Source organism: Sinohyriopsis cumingii, chromosome 18, assembly GCF_028554795.1.
Source record: "Sinohyriopsis cumingii isolate HCF-2022 chromosome 18, ASM2855479v2, whole genome shotgun sequence".
Classification (NCBI taxonomy): domain Eukaryota; kingdom Metazoa; phylum Mollusca; class Bivalvia; order Unionida; family Unionidae; genus Sinohyriopsis; species Sinohyriopsis cumingii.
In genome coordinates, this window is record NC_142978.1 from 11,784,016 (window position 1) to 11,798,908 (window position 14,893).

Sequence of the window (14,893 nt, forward strand, 5' to 3'; positions counted from 1 at the left end):
AGCATATTCGAGTTCATAGATGCGTTGTGAATTGTTTTTTTTCCGTACTGAATAAGATTTAAAATGTATTGTAACTTTAAAAAGATAAATAATAGCATAAGTCCATATTGCGATAGGTTCAATATTTCTAGCAAACGTAATTGAAATATTTTATGCATTGGACAAAAAAAAAACAACACTCACAGTATGAAGACCTAACATGTAGTTGTTTACGTGATTCGATTGTATACACTTGTTGGCGGTTGATATAAATAATCTTTATAGAAAATAGTTATGGAGATAAAACAAAGAGCAAATTGCTGCTCAATGTCAAGAACCGAACAAATGGATCACTTTGGTGACCAGAAATGTATATTTTGACACAATGTGGACCATAATAAAAAATTTCACATTCAAATATTCCTATTTCTATGTGTAACAAATTCATGTATTGCCTTTTAACTAAGCTGATTATGTGCATATATTATTAGCCTATTGGTTTGTCAGCAACGTAAATATCTAGTGCATTAGTCAAGTTGTATATGTAATACTTATGACTGAGTAAACTTGATTATACATGTACATTAAATGATAGTCATCTTTGATTGAGGAAAACAACTGAAGTATTATCAAGCACCAGAACAGAGGACAGACGATTTCCCATAATATGAATTTAGATTTAATGAGAAAGTAATCTCTGATTATGTGTCTAATAATTTAAGCATTATATTTAAAATGCAAGACAACGTATTCCAAACAAGATGCAGAAATGAACCCGATAGATACTTTGCAAAATAAATACGTCAATACCGCAGATCACTTACTGCGTTCTTGATTGTATATCCAAATGCATTTATTTTCATGAAATCGTGGTGGCTATTCCTCCTGATTTCAATATCAAATGTATATTCTAATTCAGATAAAAACTACCAGAAGTGGCAGTGGAGAGTCGATCAAAACCAAGCCAAACATTTAAAATGTTAATACATATATATGCAAGGTATAAATCACAAGTAACGCACACGTTATGAGAAACGACTACTCTTATGGAACATTTAAATTTACATTATGTATTGTTTTACTATACTTTAACTCTGGATGCTTTTACATTTTTAGGAGAATTTATAATTCCTCTCGAAAAGTGGTCACAATTATTACAATTAACGAAACGTCTCCAAAACAAGATTTAATTTCTTAATCTTTTCAAAAATTTGCGTCTGCAAACATTTCCAATTATGTGACGTTATAACATTGAATTAATTATGAAAATTGCTGTAGATAGGTCATTATCACAATATTACGAAGTGTAGCTTTCCAAAAACAACAACACCGAAAAAAGAAAGATAATATTTTGTTTTCATGATGGTATGGAATATACATATTGTAGAGCGGATGAGTCTTATAAGAAGTTTAGTTGTCATTTATATACACGGTGACACAATTCGTGGTTAGATCTGACACAAATACGTCTTTATCAGTCATTGTAAATACCAGTGAACTTAGCAACAAGTAGTATCGCAAGCTATGAATCCAATGTCCACCAAGTGGTTTCGTAATTGTAGGAGCTGCTTAGATCTAGTCGTGATATACCAGAAGTCAATATCTGACAGTGATCATGCACATGGTCGTGCGTCCTCAGCTGGTTACAAAGGGTTATACCTGTTTATTTTGCATCACTACATCTCTTATTAATGATATTTCGTTGGTTACTAGAGAACCTCCAATATTATAAAGACTGATGATATGACAAATACATTTGTCCTTTTCATTTCACTTATTGTTTATGACCCTAATGAATGTTTGTGAATAGTGACCGTTTTGTGAGTTCTGAGCGATCTTGAAATTCAATACTATTGCAATTTTGATTTCGTCGAATCCATCGAAAAATGCAAATTATATGGCTCACTAATTGTCCTCTACTCAAACAACTGCTGTACGAGTTACATACATAAAATTAGTGGGTTTTGATTGTGACGCAGATCATCCAATTCAATATAGTACTCATATTTGCACACATTACGTGAAACAGTCGTGTCACGCTACATAAGTGTGTAAATTTAACAGGTTTTAGGTCGGGTATATACACAGTTCACAATATTAGCATGAGTGACAGTGGCGATATCAAGCGTTAATGCTTGATAGTTGGGCCAAAGATAGCATTCAGGTCCCGTTTAAATTTTTCTCACAACAGATTGATATTTTGGTAAATTATTTTACCTTCAATATACCCGAAATGACTACTCAAATATTGTTTTTATTTTCGAAGAGTAGAAACAACCAGACCATGTACTATGCTTATTTGCTTTTGTTAAATCATGGCATAAAGATATTGTAAGATAACGCAATTTTCGGTGTTCATGAAGAACATTCCTTTACCATGTTTGCTGATGTTTGCAACACGATCAATTAAGTCAACAAACATTCAAATCAAAGTATCCTTGCATTAAGCTGAGTGGGATTGATAGGTGACTTGATGTATGTTCCTACAGATATGTTTTGTTTTGTATCTGCGCAGACATAATTTAATGTCCCTCTAAGCTACAATGTTTAGACTGGCATACGTTTGTTTCACTGAGTCCAACGGCTTTACTTTGTTTTTTAAAATAGTTCTAAAGTTATTATCTCTTTAATGCGTGAACTTCCAACTAATAAATATAATTTATTTTCTTAATGAATTGCTGCAACTTAAGTCATTTTTAAAATCGTCAGTTTTATATATTTCTTTACCAGCAAAATGGGGCCTGTGTATTGCTTTAATTTATTGGTTAAGTGCCCTTCTATTAGCGAAAGAGCCTAACACATGTATGCTATATATGGAAATTATGTTAATATCATGCACCCTGCTATACGACGTCTTAGATTTAAAACAGGTTTGGCAGATGTAAGGATGATTCCTGCATTGCTATTATCCAACACAGAATATTCTAAATGATGAAACAGTTATTTCAAAGTACATTAAACTAATAAGGAATGATGGGTTTACACTTAGGTCTGGTGTGACAATTTATGTTTTAATCCTGCGATTCTAAAATATGATTTGAAAAGTTCTGCCCTTGACATACCTGCGCAGAAGTAAATATTTATGTGAAAGTATTTGTTATAAGACAACCCAGGTGTGACAGCTCTTCGGGCAAGTCTCGAATTATGCGTAAAGGAAACTCACTGCTAATTCTAAATAAAAGTCATCGTTGATATTGTGGAGACTATTAAGTCATCAATGGGCCTTTTGGCAGATAGTTCATATGTATCTATGATATTTCACTATCATAAATCACCGACAGAACTCTTAAACTCCGATTGTATAATGATAATTGATTGGTCAGGAGTTGAATAGTTATAAATAATCCAGACAAGAACGAATAGATAGTGATATCAAGAAAATGCGACATTATCTGCTATCCTATAATATGTGTGACCAAAACAAACATGTAAGACACTAGTCGGCAGAAATAGTATGGCATTATCTTATGCAGTAATATCATATATTAGATATATTTCTGATAAAGCCTGATATAGCTTCAGCTGCTTAAAATAAAATATAAATTTGATGTAATATCAGTTAATAAGAGATACAAATATTATATTTTACGAATTTGCTTATTAAGCGTTCCACAATTGATACAATTCAACAATGCCGGATAAAGATCTCATAGACAAACTGATTTAGGCAGCCTAAACTCACGTCATTACAAGAATACATTGATATAGTTATTTAATATGTATCACCAATTAGCCCTATATATCTTGAAATCCGACCATTAATTATAAAGATTATTAATACAAATCAACAACTTTGCGATCATCTTTCTTTAGAATATATAATTTGTTTTTGCCGGTTTCTTTCTCTGTTTTTATTTTCGGGTATACTTCAACTTGTATATGTTTTCCATTGTGAATGTTTATTGTAGTCACTTGTACCAGAATCGTCATTTGGATATGGTTAGGAGAAATAGTGCTTCGAATAAATTCTATACTTTTTCCTAAATTGCAAAATTTTCTTTAAATAATATGGTTAACACAAAGTATATGTCTTCATCATGTCGCACTATTTTATCTTGTGCAAAAGGCTGGTGTTGCCTATTTTAAAATTATCACAATTGCCGTTATCTTTTCTTCTTTATAAAACTTTGAATATCTTGTGTCATTTCTGAAACTAGAAAATGAACACTTTTCTTAACGTACAACGTATTGGTAATAGCGATTCGACTCAAATTTGCATCCCATCCAGTCAAGACACTTACATCCTGTGCAACCATTAAACATGCCTCTCATCCAACCATAACAATTGCATCCCATCTATACAGCGATGCTAACGAATAGGCATTATCAGTTAACATCAACAATTCAATTGTTAATATCGTCACATAGTTATATAATTTAATTGAATCTGATGCTACAGATTATACCATTGCTTACATTCAGTTCAAACAATTCAAAATTATTATTATGTATGCGCCGTCCTCGAATGCGACTTTTGGATACATTCATTGACAAAGAAACTGAGTAATCGTAATTAATTTGATTATGCCTCATAATGTACTAAAAGTGCACTTTTCAGAAGATATTCTTTAAGTTGTGAAAGGAAGGAATATATTGATCATATTTGTATTCCTTCTTATATCAGTACTTAATTAATATCCAGCAGGTAATTAATGCTAGTCGGTTTTTTCAACACCTATCATGCCGTCTGTGAACAGGTAAAAGATGATTTTGATATTTCTGGAGGCTACTAGTTATATGGAAAAAGCCTATAACATGCCTTTTCCTATGATAGTACATTGCAAACAAATATGCATTATTTAGACAGCCCAACATGTATGATTATTCACATGTTTCACTGGCGAATGGCGGCTTCTGGTAAATCGAAACATAAGAGAAACAGCTCATTAAAGTATTTCCTTTCAAAAGAGAACACTTTTCAACATGTGTATGTTTGCGCTGTGTTCGTGTGTATTGCGCGACAATCTTAGCAAGTGACCTTTACTTCACACAAAATGAATTGGGAACGTTAGACGAGAAATGAACACGCTATTAGTACTACATGCGGACCAAGTGTGATAAAGAGCGTATTTGGGGCAGATTTTCTCACGATTTGGTCTGATCGTGCTCCTGGAGGTCGGGAAGAAGCCATATATGTCTTAGCGCTTGTGAAATGTATTCATCCGACATCACCATGAAGACCTGTCTGTGCCTTTTCGTTCTCATTGTTGTAATTGGTAAGCCACATGTTGCCGTATTTATTCTATGAACTATCCTTTGTTTTCAATTCAAATATTCCAGGGTGGAAATAATTGTAGACGCAGTCCTTTGCTGAGAGATACGATAAAGCCATTCGTCCAATTCACAAATTCATGTTCGTTTTATGCAGCTTTGCTATTTAGAGTAATTTCATCAGGTAATAATTTTATAGTATTAATATCTTTCGAAATTCTTCCAGATTGGCTGTTCAACCAGAAATTAAAAAAATTACCACATCCAATATTGATAGCTGCAATCAACATAAAAGTTTTATTTTGAGATCAGGAAAAGAACATAATACGTTGGACATATACTAGTGTAAAATGCTTCTTTACAGGTAGAAAGAGAGAGAAAGAGATATTTCACATTATCCAGATATAAATTGCATCCAACATTATTGCACACACATGCTCATTAACTTTTATCCAACCATGAATAAACAAAAATAGCTAAATTTAATTTTATTATTGAACGATGAACGGATTTATAGACTATATACAGTGGTTCAAAACGTCGTGCAATATCTCAAGCCAGATTGTTTTATTAACTTCTACACAGTATATGTTATATTTCTGAACCACGTTCTTATTTTAAGAACTTTATACTGTCTCTACCCTAGATTCTTCTGAAATAACATACATTACACCTTAAATGTCGCCATTAAAATTCAAATATTTTGTAAAGCACTCTCGATGAATATGCTTTCATTATAAACAAGGTATAAGTTCATCCTTGAGATTACAGAAGACAACATTACAAAGTTTCCTACCGGTAAGGTAATTATCTGTAGCACAGATGTTCATATAACGAGAGTATGACGGGTTCAAATGTTTTGCAGTGAATACAGTTTTGATATTGAGGCTACTTCATTATACGGCTATAACACGTATTTTACAGTATCAAATTAAGGTCATGCAACTGGCATTATGGTGAGGATCCACTTTGTTATTCAGATTTATTTTTTCTTTTAAAGAAGTAGATTACTACGAATTCATCAATATAATCTCATACTAAGTCGAACAATTAACTGACTGTTTAATATCGTACATAAAAATGTAATGTCTACTAATATTGAAATTTGCATTATTTATATTACAGTGTACGTACAGGGAGAGTCATGTCCATCAGGACACGTCACTGACTGTAAGTTGACAACATGCACAGGAGGTGAATGGGTTCTTGGTTGTGTGGACAACCTCTGCACATGTTCGCATACTGGAGGCGGCTCGCACGGTAAGAATGTTTTCATATTGCCTGTTTGTATTGCTTTAGACCTGTAACAAGTGTATAGACTATTTATTTTAGTTTGTTGCTGATACTGGAAAATATTTGTACAAACATTTATCCAGTATCAGCAACAAACTTAAATAAACTATCTGAAACATAATAAAGTTGAAAGGTTGAATTCCGATAGAAACAACAATGTAAAGTTTCGCAAACATAACCGTTATTCTGTTTAGTTTGTTTGTCATGTGTATGTTTTCTATTTGCCTTGAAAAAGACTAAATAAAGAGGCGAAAGCACTCAGCCAAGCTAGATACTAGTTTGGCACTGTCCGTTGTCAGTTAATTGCATTTATAATAATCAATCCCGGACACACGTGATCTCTTTCTGGATCCAGTGCACTTGATAGGTTTGTCATTTGCCATATGAGTTTTATTCTTTATATCTATCTAACTGTCTATCTCTCTATCTCTCTGTCTCTCTCTCTCTCTCTCTCTCTCTCTCTCTCTCTATATATATATATATATATATATATATATATATATATATATATATATGTATGTATATATATATATATATATATATATATATATATATATATATATATATATATATATATATATATATATATATATATATATATATATATATATATATATATATTGTTTAAAATGTGCTAGCTAGGAATATTGATAAAGTTTATAGTTGAGTTCAGTAGCAATTAGGGTAGAGGGAAAGCAAAGTGCTAACCAGAGAACCGTTTAATTATATACAAAAAATATTTTACTATGATAAATTAAGTAATAAGTTCCAGTTGCGGGTGAAAATTTATATATTTTCAACAGAAAATGGACAAATATATTTCTAACACAAATCACTCTTTTCAAGATACATGCAGAACAACATAAACAAAATATAGAAAATAGATGAATACGACAGAAAATATCAGAATAAATCGTGTGAAACACTTACAACAAAAATCGAAAAGATAATTCAGTGATAATGTGTCTCAATTACTAATCCGTCGAAATATTTTACATTTGCAGTTCTTGAACACCCGCCTTGTGATAATATACATGAACATTTCCAAATATAAGAACATTAAGTTACAAAAAATAGATCGCGATATATTGATGTGGATGATATGTATATGTGAAGCGGCTCTCATTGTCACTAAGTCATGATCGTGGAAAGTGATTAGTCGCAACTTCAACAAAAACAACATTACATATGACAGTTATTGAATTGATTCAGATGCCTTCAAGATGTTTGCGACCTTCTTTGTGCGCAGGAAATTAATGCTCGCAACACTTTCATTATATACCTGCGTGCATGCTGTTTATGTAAGCACACTGAAGACGGGGCCCCGAGTGCCAGAGTGGTATAAAGTGCTCTCTGTTACTGATCACTGTCATCTCGCCACTCTCTGGGTGGGTTCGAGTCTCGATTCATCCAATGTGGGTATGTGAGAAAGCTTGCCAGTAGCTTCTCGTGGGTCGGTGGTTTTCCCGGGTTCATCCTCCACCATTAATACTGGCCGCCATGTATAGCCTATGGTGTGCTAAAAATGTCGCAAAATTCTACTACAACAACAACAACAACACACTGAAGACCATGAATTATGGCGGTAAGCATTAAATATTAAAGAGGTTTGACAGCAAGGGTTCAAATACCGCCTAAATGTATCGCAAAACTTGTATTTTGATTATTCTTACCAGCCATATACTAATTACATACATTATATAATAAGTAACAACCCATAAGTAACAACCCAACTCATTCGCCCTTTTTCAGAGCACTCAAAAGGGCAATGCGTAACATAAAAATGTATAAGCCTGAAACTCGAGATATATTGATAGAGGATTAACTCTTTACTACCAAAAATATTCAACAAAATAATAACTTTGATTTTCAAATAAAGACTTCATTTCAATAGAACTAAACAGTGTTGTAGATTTCAGAGTCACGCATCATGTACAACTTACCAGATTCCCGTTTGGTGTGATAAGATTTATACTATTCAAATTTTAAGCATATTTGTTTTCTTTTTAAAAATGCATTAATCGTATTTTGATTATATTGATTCCGTGTTGAACAAAATGTAGAGTGATACCTAAAAATTGTCTAATCAATTTAAAACCTATGACATTTAATGTAATATCATTTACCGGGACCCAAGGTATCTACTTGAATTTTCTAGCTTAAGCTCAATTTGTGCTCTTCCATCTGATTTCATATTGATTTGAACTTCACAGATCGACATTCAAACATTTGCATTTTAAGTTTAGTAGCAGTCTGATAATGAGGGGATTCGTTACTGGGGGTGAGGGGGATAATACCAATTCCTCAGGCACTATGTTGCCTTAAAACATGTTATGTGTGAATGAAATTAAATGTTCTGAACAGCTTAGTAAGGATATGGGTTTAAATATCATCTAAGTTACACAATAGTAATTTCTCCTCATTAGTTGCAACTTTAGCTCTAGCTGAATTTGTACATTATCTGCATTTATTTATTTTTTTATTCATTTATTCAAATAGCTTGCAAGAGTTTTTAAGATTATTAGCAGTCTAATATTGCGGGAACTCGTGACCGGGAAAGTGTCGAGGAGAGGTAATAACACAAATTCATCATGCAATAACTTCGTTAAAAGATATAATGTCTGAACTGACTATAATTTTACAAAACAATTAACTCAGGTGATTGGTTTAAAAATCATGTGACTGATCAATTAATGCATTCTCCTCGTGATCTACAATGATATCTCAAGGTTTGTGAGTATTTATTTATTTATTTATTTATTTATTCAAATAGCGTGCACAACCAACGCAGATTGTGGCGCTGGGCGAAACTGCGAACGAAACCAGCAGTGGCGTTGCATCCAGGGCACTTGCCACTGCACACATGCAAATTAATAATCGGTGTATGTATCGCATCTGTTTTCATTTCTTTTTCTTTTTTGGGGGGGTGCGTGTGCATGTTTGCTGTAGGTAGTATATGCAATACACATTTTTCTCTTTGTTTTCGCTGCAATTGGAAATATACAGTATTTCGAATAAAGTAATTTAGAAAGATAGTTACCAAAGGTTAATTAATCAAAATGATTGTTATTGTCATGATTTTTATCTATACGTTTTCATATACCTTGCAATATTTTTGTCATGTTTTAATGATCTAGAAATGGACACCAGACTTATAAAAGTTGAAAATGTATAGCTTTGAAAAGCCCTAAAGAGTATATGTGTGTGTGTGTGATTTGGAATTTTAATGTAGCTTTAACAATTATTCATTCATATCGCTACGATGTCTACAGCGTGGCCGTTTATAGTGATCTCTAGCACTGGGGCATCATGCCGCAGACATGTAGCATGATGTCCCACCGAGTCACATTATCCTGACACCAGGACGACCAGTCCTAACACTGAAGCTCTAAAGATGGTTACAATGTAAACTATCAACATGAGTAACAATAACAGCGTTAAGTACATAACATGATAATTCGTCGAGTTTCCATTAGGCAAATAAGGAGATTCCCTCCAGGGAAGTATGCCTTCCCCCTTAACACAAGAACACAATCCCTAGCAACGGTCATTTGACTTCTTTCGTATGTCATTAGAGATACTCACTGAAGTTATATAACGTCACGTGGCGTAATTTAATGAATCATACCTATTGATTGCCTCTGCTGTGGAACTGCATTATTACCGACAAGGTTCCGATATGTTTAAATTTATATAACTTGGCGGAGTTATCTGATATTTCAGTGCTTTGATTTATTCAAAGATCATTTCCTTTCAAAAATTGAAAACTGCAAATATAGAGATGTAAAATTCAATGTAAATGAATATACTGCTTAAATTCATTTAAGCTTGTCAGTTACTTAATTAAACAAGACACGTAATTAGGTATTTAATTTATTTTGACACCAGTAAGAGAGTGTCAGAAGCAAACCAATGGAACGCATCAATATTAGGACTTGTATGCAGTTTTAGAAAGTGTTGATTGATACAGTTAGCTGCTGTTACTCTACAAGTGCCAATGCATTAAGCTTCCCTGCATCGAGTTTGAATTCTTATTCAGACATATCTTTCAGATACGCCTTGATGGAAATAATTTAATACCTTATTTTCGTGCTGATTTTTTTCGTCGAAGTATCCCTGATAAACCAAAGCCATATATAAATCTTTCGATGCCAATCTTAAATATTTTGGATTTTATTAAAGCGAAAAGGCATGTTCTTAGATATTTGTATTTGGTTGAAATAGTATCATTACGACCTTGACCTTAGTTTAGGCAATCGTACCTCCAATGAAATATATTCGTGAGCAGCGAGTCCCTGGTTCATCAAATTCTTATTGATACTTTAATACCTTAAACAAATTAGATTTCTTTGTGAGAAGCAACTCCTTGGTTCATCAAACTATTATTGACACTTAAAGACGTACGGTCATCAAAGTATAATATATTCCTTAAGATGTGAATATATACATGCTAATTTCGCAATCTGGGTTGTCCTCCACTGCGAGAAATTGGTCTATCGTGGAGGGTATTAGCGTCTATATGCTCCATCCTTATTCCTTCGTTTGTCTGAGAATCAACATTGTTTAGAAACTCAACGTAGTCGTTTTGCCCTATTTGCAGTTATACAGATTATTTGCTTTACATAATTTTTATGTCTGTGTGTTTGTTTGCTTGTTTTATTGTCGATTTAGTTGTCATTTTGAAACATCGTCGATTGCTCTTGGCAAGTTTAGAAAATGTTCATAATCTAACGAACCCGTCCCTGAATGTAAAACATTGAACCATTTCAAATACGGAACATATTCATTTCATTTGATCCACTGCTCAGAAAATGATATTTTTGTGAATGATAATGATTATGCAAATGTTATCGACACAAAATGTAATATGTTAATCGACAATCTTTTCAAAAGCATTATGATATATCGTTTTGTTTCAAATAAATAAAAAATTGTATTCTAATTTGTTATATTTTAATACAACTAGCTTAGGCCACACTTTAATGCCATTCATTAACGCATTTAAAATCGACAAGAATACTGTCATGCAAAGCTCGTAAAATATTTATCTCACTTCTCTGCCCTCGCTCCATTAATACACTATTACGTCTGGAATTTTTATTTGGTGGCATCGTTTCTTATGAAGTGATATTGCAGTCAACCATCGCGAGACCTTATCACCTCATACAGAATAAGTTAGTGTAAAATTACAACTTCCTAGAACTTTCAACAACATATTTCTAACGGTGTTATATTCCTTCAGCCGATGACTGATACAAAATGGGTTCCGCTGTAAGTGATGCATTCATACATTACTTATCTACTCTGATTGACCATTAATGTAGTCCTTAACCTGCCGACATAGCTAAGAAAGAACCCGGAGTTTAGCTCTAAAGAAAGTCGAAATGAAATGCATTATGAATTATTAAATTTATTTACAAAATGTTAGTGCATAGTTGAAAATAATGTAAAAAAGAAAAATGTGTTGTCTTGTGTTTACGCTCATAACAGAGAAGCCAGTGGTTTGATACGATTTCTCTCTTTATAGTAGTTGAATAGTTTTACTGACGTTTGAATCACATTATTCTGCAGTGCCTAATTCTTTTAACATCATTGATATGTTCGCACTAGAAAGAGATTTAGTTAGTTGAGACATATGCATTACTTCTGTAACATAAGTATTATTTTCTAACAACTAAGTAGTTGATTTCCTTCAACTGTTATATCAAGTATGATAGACGTTATTGCATATATTTGTATCATTCTAATTCTTGTGAAATCCAAGAGATCCCTGCAATGGAGAGACATTGGCATATTTGAGATACATTGAATATGCGATTATTCTGCAAGAGAAAATGAATAGAGAAAGTCATTGCGGTATACACATTATGAAATTAATTAATGTAATCCCTGTCTTATTTACCTACCTTAGTCACTTGCATTAAATCAAGCACCACAATCTAAATAAGAGGAACAATGTACTCTCGTTTACTTTTCTTCAGTTCCGTACATGAGTTTTCTTATTTGTCCTTAATCTTATTTGCTTCTATTTCAGGGATTTGGACGACTAATCTGGCTTGGGTTTTCCTCTCTTCATGTAGAAAATAAAATTTTATCTATTCTTTAAAAATAAACGATTACTTTCTGTGATACCTGATTTTGTTTTGACATTATTATGTTCATTTTTCATTTAAGATCTTGAAACTAAAACGTTTGTTCGTGCTGTATTAATTCTTCTCGCTCCCTTTAAACAATAGGATGCACGTAATATGTGCCTATTTTACAGGTCAAATGTTTAAGAGATTTGTCTCAAAAAAATGCAACAATTGTTTCTATCTTTGATACTTTAAATCATCTCAAACCCTGTATTAAAACACTATCTGGCCACACAAACATAATTTTAATTACGTGTGTCTTTTTAACTACTTTCTGGTGTATTTAACCCGTATTGCTGTCTTCACATCTGGTACATTTCGCAAGCTTAATTGAATATTGCATTAGTAACTTCTCAAAATACGATCTGCACTATCTCGATCCTAAATCCTACAGATATGCTGCGTAGACAAAGCGTAACATCAAAGAAAAAATCAGATAATGGCTGTTTGCGACATTCTCAGTCATTCTGTTCTACTCGGTCAAGAATAAGCGCGTGTTTGATACCACGTAAAAACTTGTAGTACCTATAGATTCCAAATATTGTACGTAACGGCAGCATCTTTGTATCTTGTTTTGAGTTAACTGTAAAATAACATCATTTCGCGTAATCTTACTTTTTCTCACAGTAAATCAGCTGCAGCCGCAGTTCTAAGTCCCGCATCCTTGAGCCACGTCATATTAGTTTCAATGATTCTCGAGCAATCTTCGCTGAACGACACTATTTTAAGAATTGTACTTGCAACTGCATTGGAAATACCATTGAAAATTTAGCAAGAAGTAGTAGCACCCAGCTATGAATCCAGTGTCATCCAAAATTATGGTTTGAAAGAAAGTATACTTTATTATGTTTACCGTAAGATCTATATAGCTTATATCAAATTGATGTCATATATTATGATGAATGACGAACGATCAATTAAAATCAATTTGTAAACTGTGCCTTTTTCTTGACAAGTGGTTTCTTAATTGTAGGAAATTCTTAGATCTAGTCCTGAGATACCAACAGTCAATATTTGACAGTGACCTTGCATATGGCCATGCGTGCTAAGCTGGCTAAAAAGGGGAATACGTCTTTATTTTGCACCACTACATCTATTATTAATCATATTTGTTTGGTTACAAATGAAATGCTGATATTATAAAGACTGACGATAAAACAAATACAGTCGTTCTTTTCATTTCACTTGTGGTTTATGACACTACTGTATGTTTGTGAATAGTGACCATTTAGCGAGTTCTGAACGATTTGGAAATTTAATACGGCTACAATTGTTCATGGAATGGGTCAAAACATAAATCATTATAAAGCTTTTTAATTGTAATCTACTCGAACATCTGCTGTACGAGCTACATACAGAAAATTAATGTACTTTTTTTTGGACGGAGATCATCAAGTTAAACAGAATTATAATTTTACACATTACATGAACAAATTGTGGGAAGTTACATTATATATATATTTAACAGATTTTAGTGAGGTTATATAAATATTATAGGATATTAGCATGAACGAACGATGACGATCTCAAGAGATTATGCTTCATAATTGGGTCAAAGATAACATTCAGGTCCAGTTAAAGTTTTTCCCACAACAGATTGGCATTTTGGTCAATAAATCTTCTATTTACAAGAAATGAAGTCTCAAATATTGCCTTTATTTATTTTTCTATGAGTAGAAACAACCAGAACATGTACTATGCTTATTTGTGTTTGTTAAATCATGGAATATTTATCTTGTAAGATAACCAAAATGCTGGTGTTTATGAACAACGTTACTTCGCTATGTCTGTTTATGTTTGCAATACAATCAAACCAAGTCTTTACACACATTCGATTCAAAGTATCCTTGCAATAAGCTGATTGTGATTGACAGGTGACTCGATCTATGTTCCTACATATATTCTTTTCGTTTGTATCTGCGAGGAAATATTGTAATGGCCGTCTAAGCTACAAAGTTTAGACTGGCGTAGGTTTGATTTACTGACTCCAACGTGCAAATGAAAGCTGGTACCATCGCATGAGAATATCATTGATTGTTCTCTTGTGTATGTGAAAATACGGTTGCACTTTGCTATTCGATATATTGTGAAAGTTAGTATCTCATTAATGCGTGAAATTCCAACTATTAAATATAAATTATTATCTTATGAATTGCTGCAACTTAACGGGTATTTACAATCAGTAGCGTTATATGTTTCTTTACCAGCAATACGGTGTCTGATTATTAATTTAATGTATTGGATAGGTGCGCTTCTATTATTGAAAGAGCCTAACT

At 32.8% G+C, this 14,893-nt stretch overlaps 1 long non-coding RNA gene across 1 annotated transcript; it reads left to right on the forward strand.

Annotated features, from left to right (window-relative positions):
- The first annotated feature begins 5,057 nt into the window (after positions 1-5,057).
- Positions 5,058-12,617, forward strand: LOC149776073 (uncharacterized). The gene is made up of 4 exons (XR_016416066.1): positions 5,058-5,195; positions 6,316-6,450; positions 9,257-9,365; positions 12,518-12,617. It is a non-coding gene; the product is annotated as an uncharacterized LOC149776073 (long non-coding RNA).
- The last annotated feature ends 2,276 nt before the right edge of the window (positions 12,618-14,893 follow it).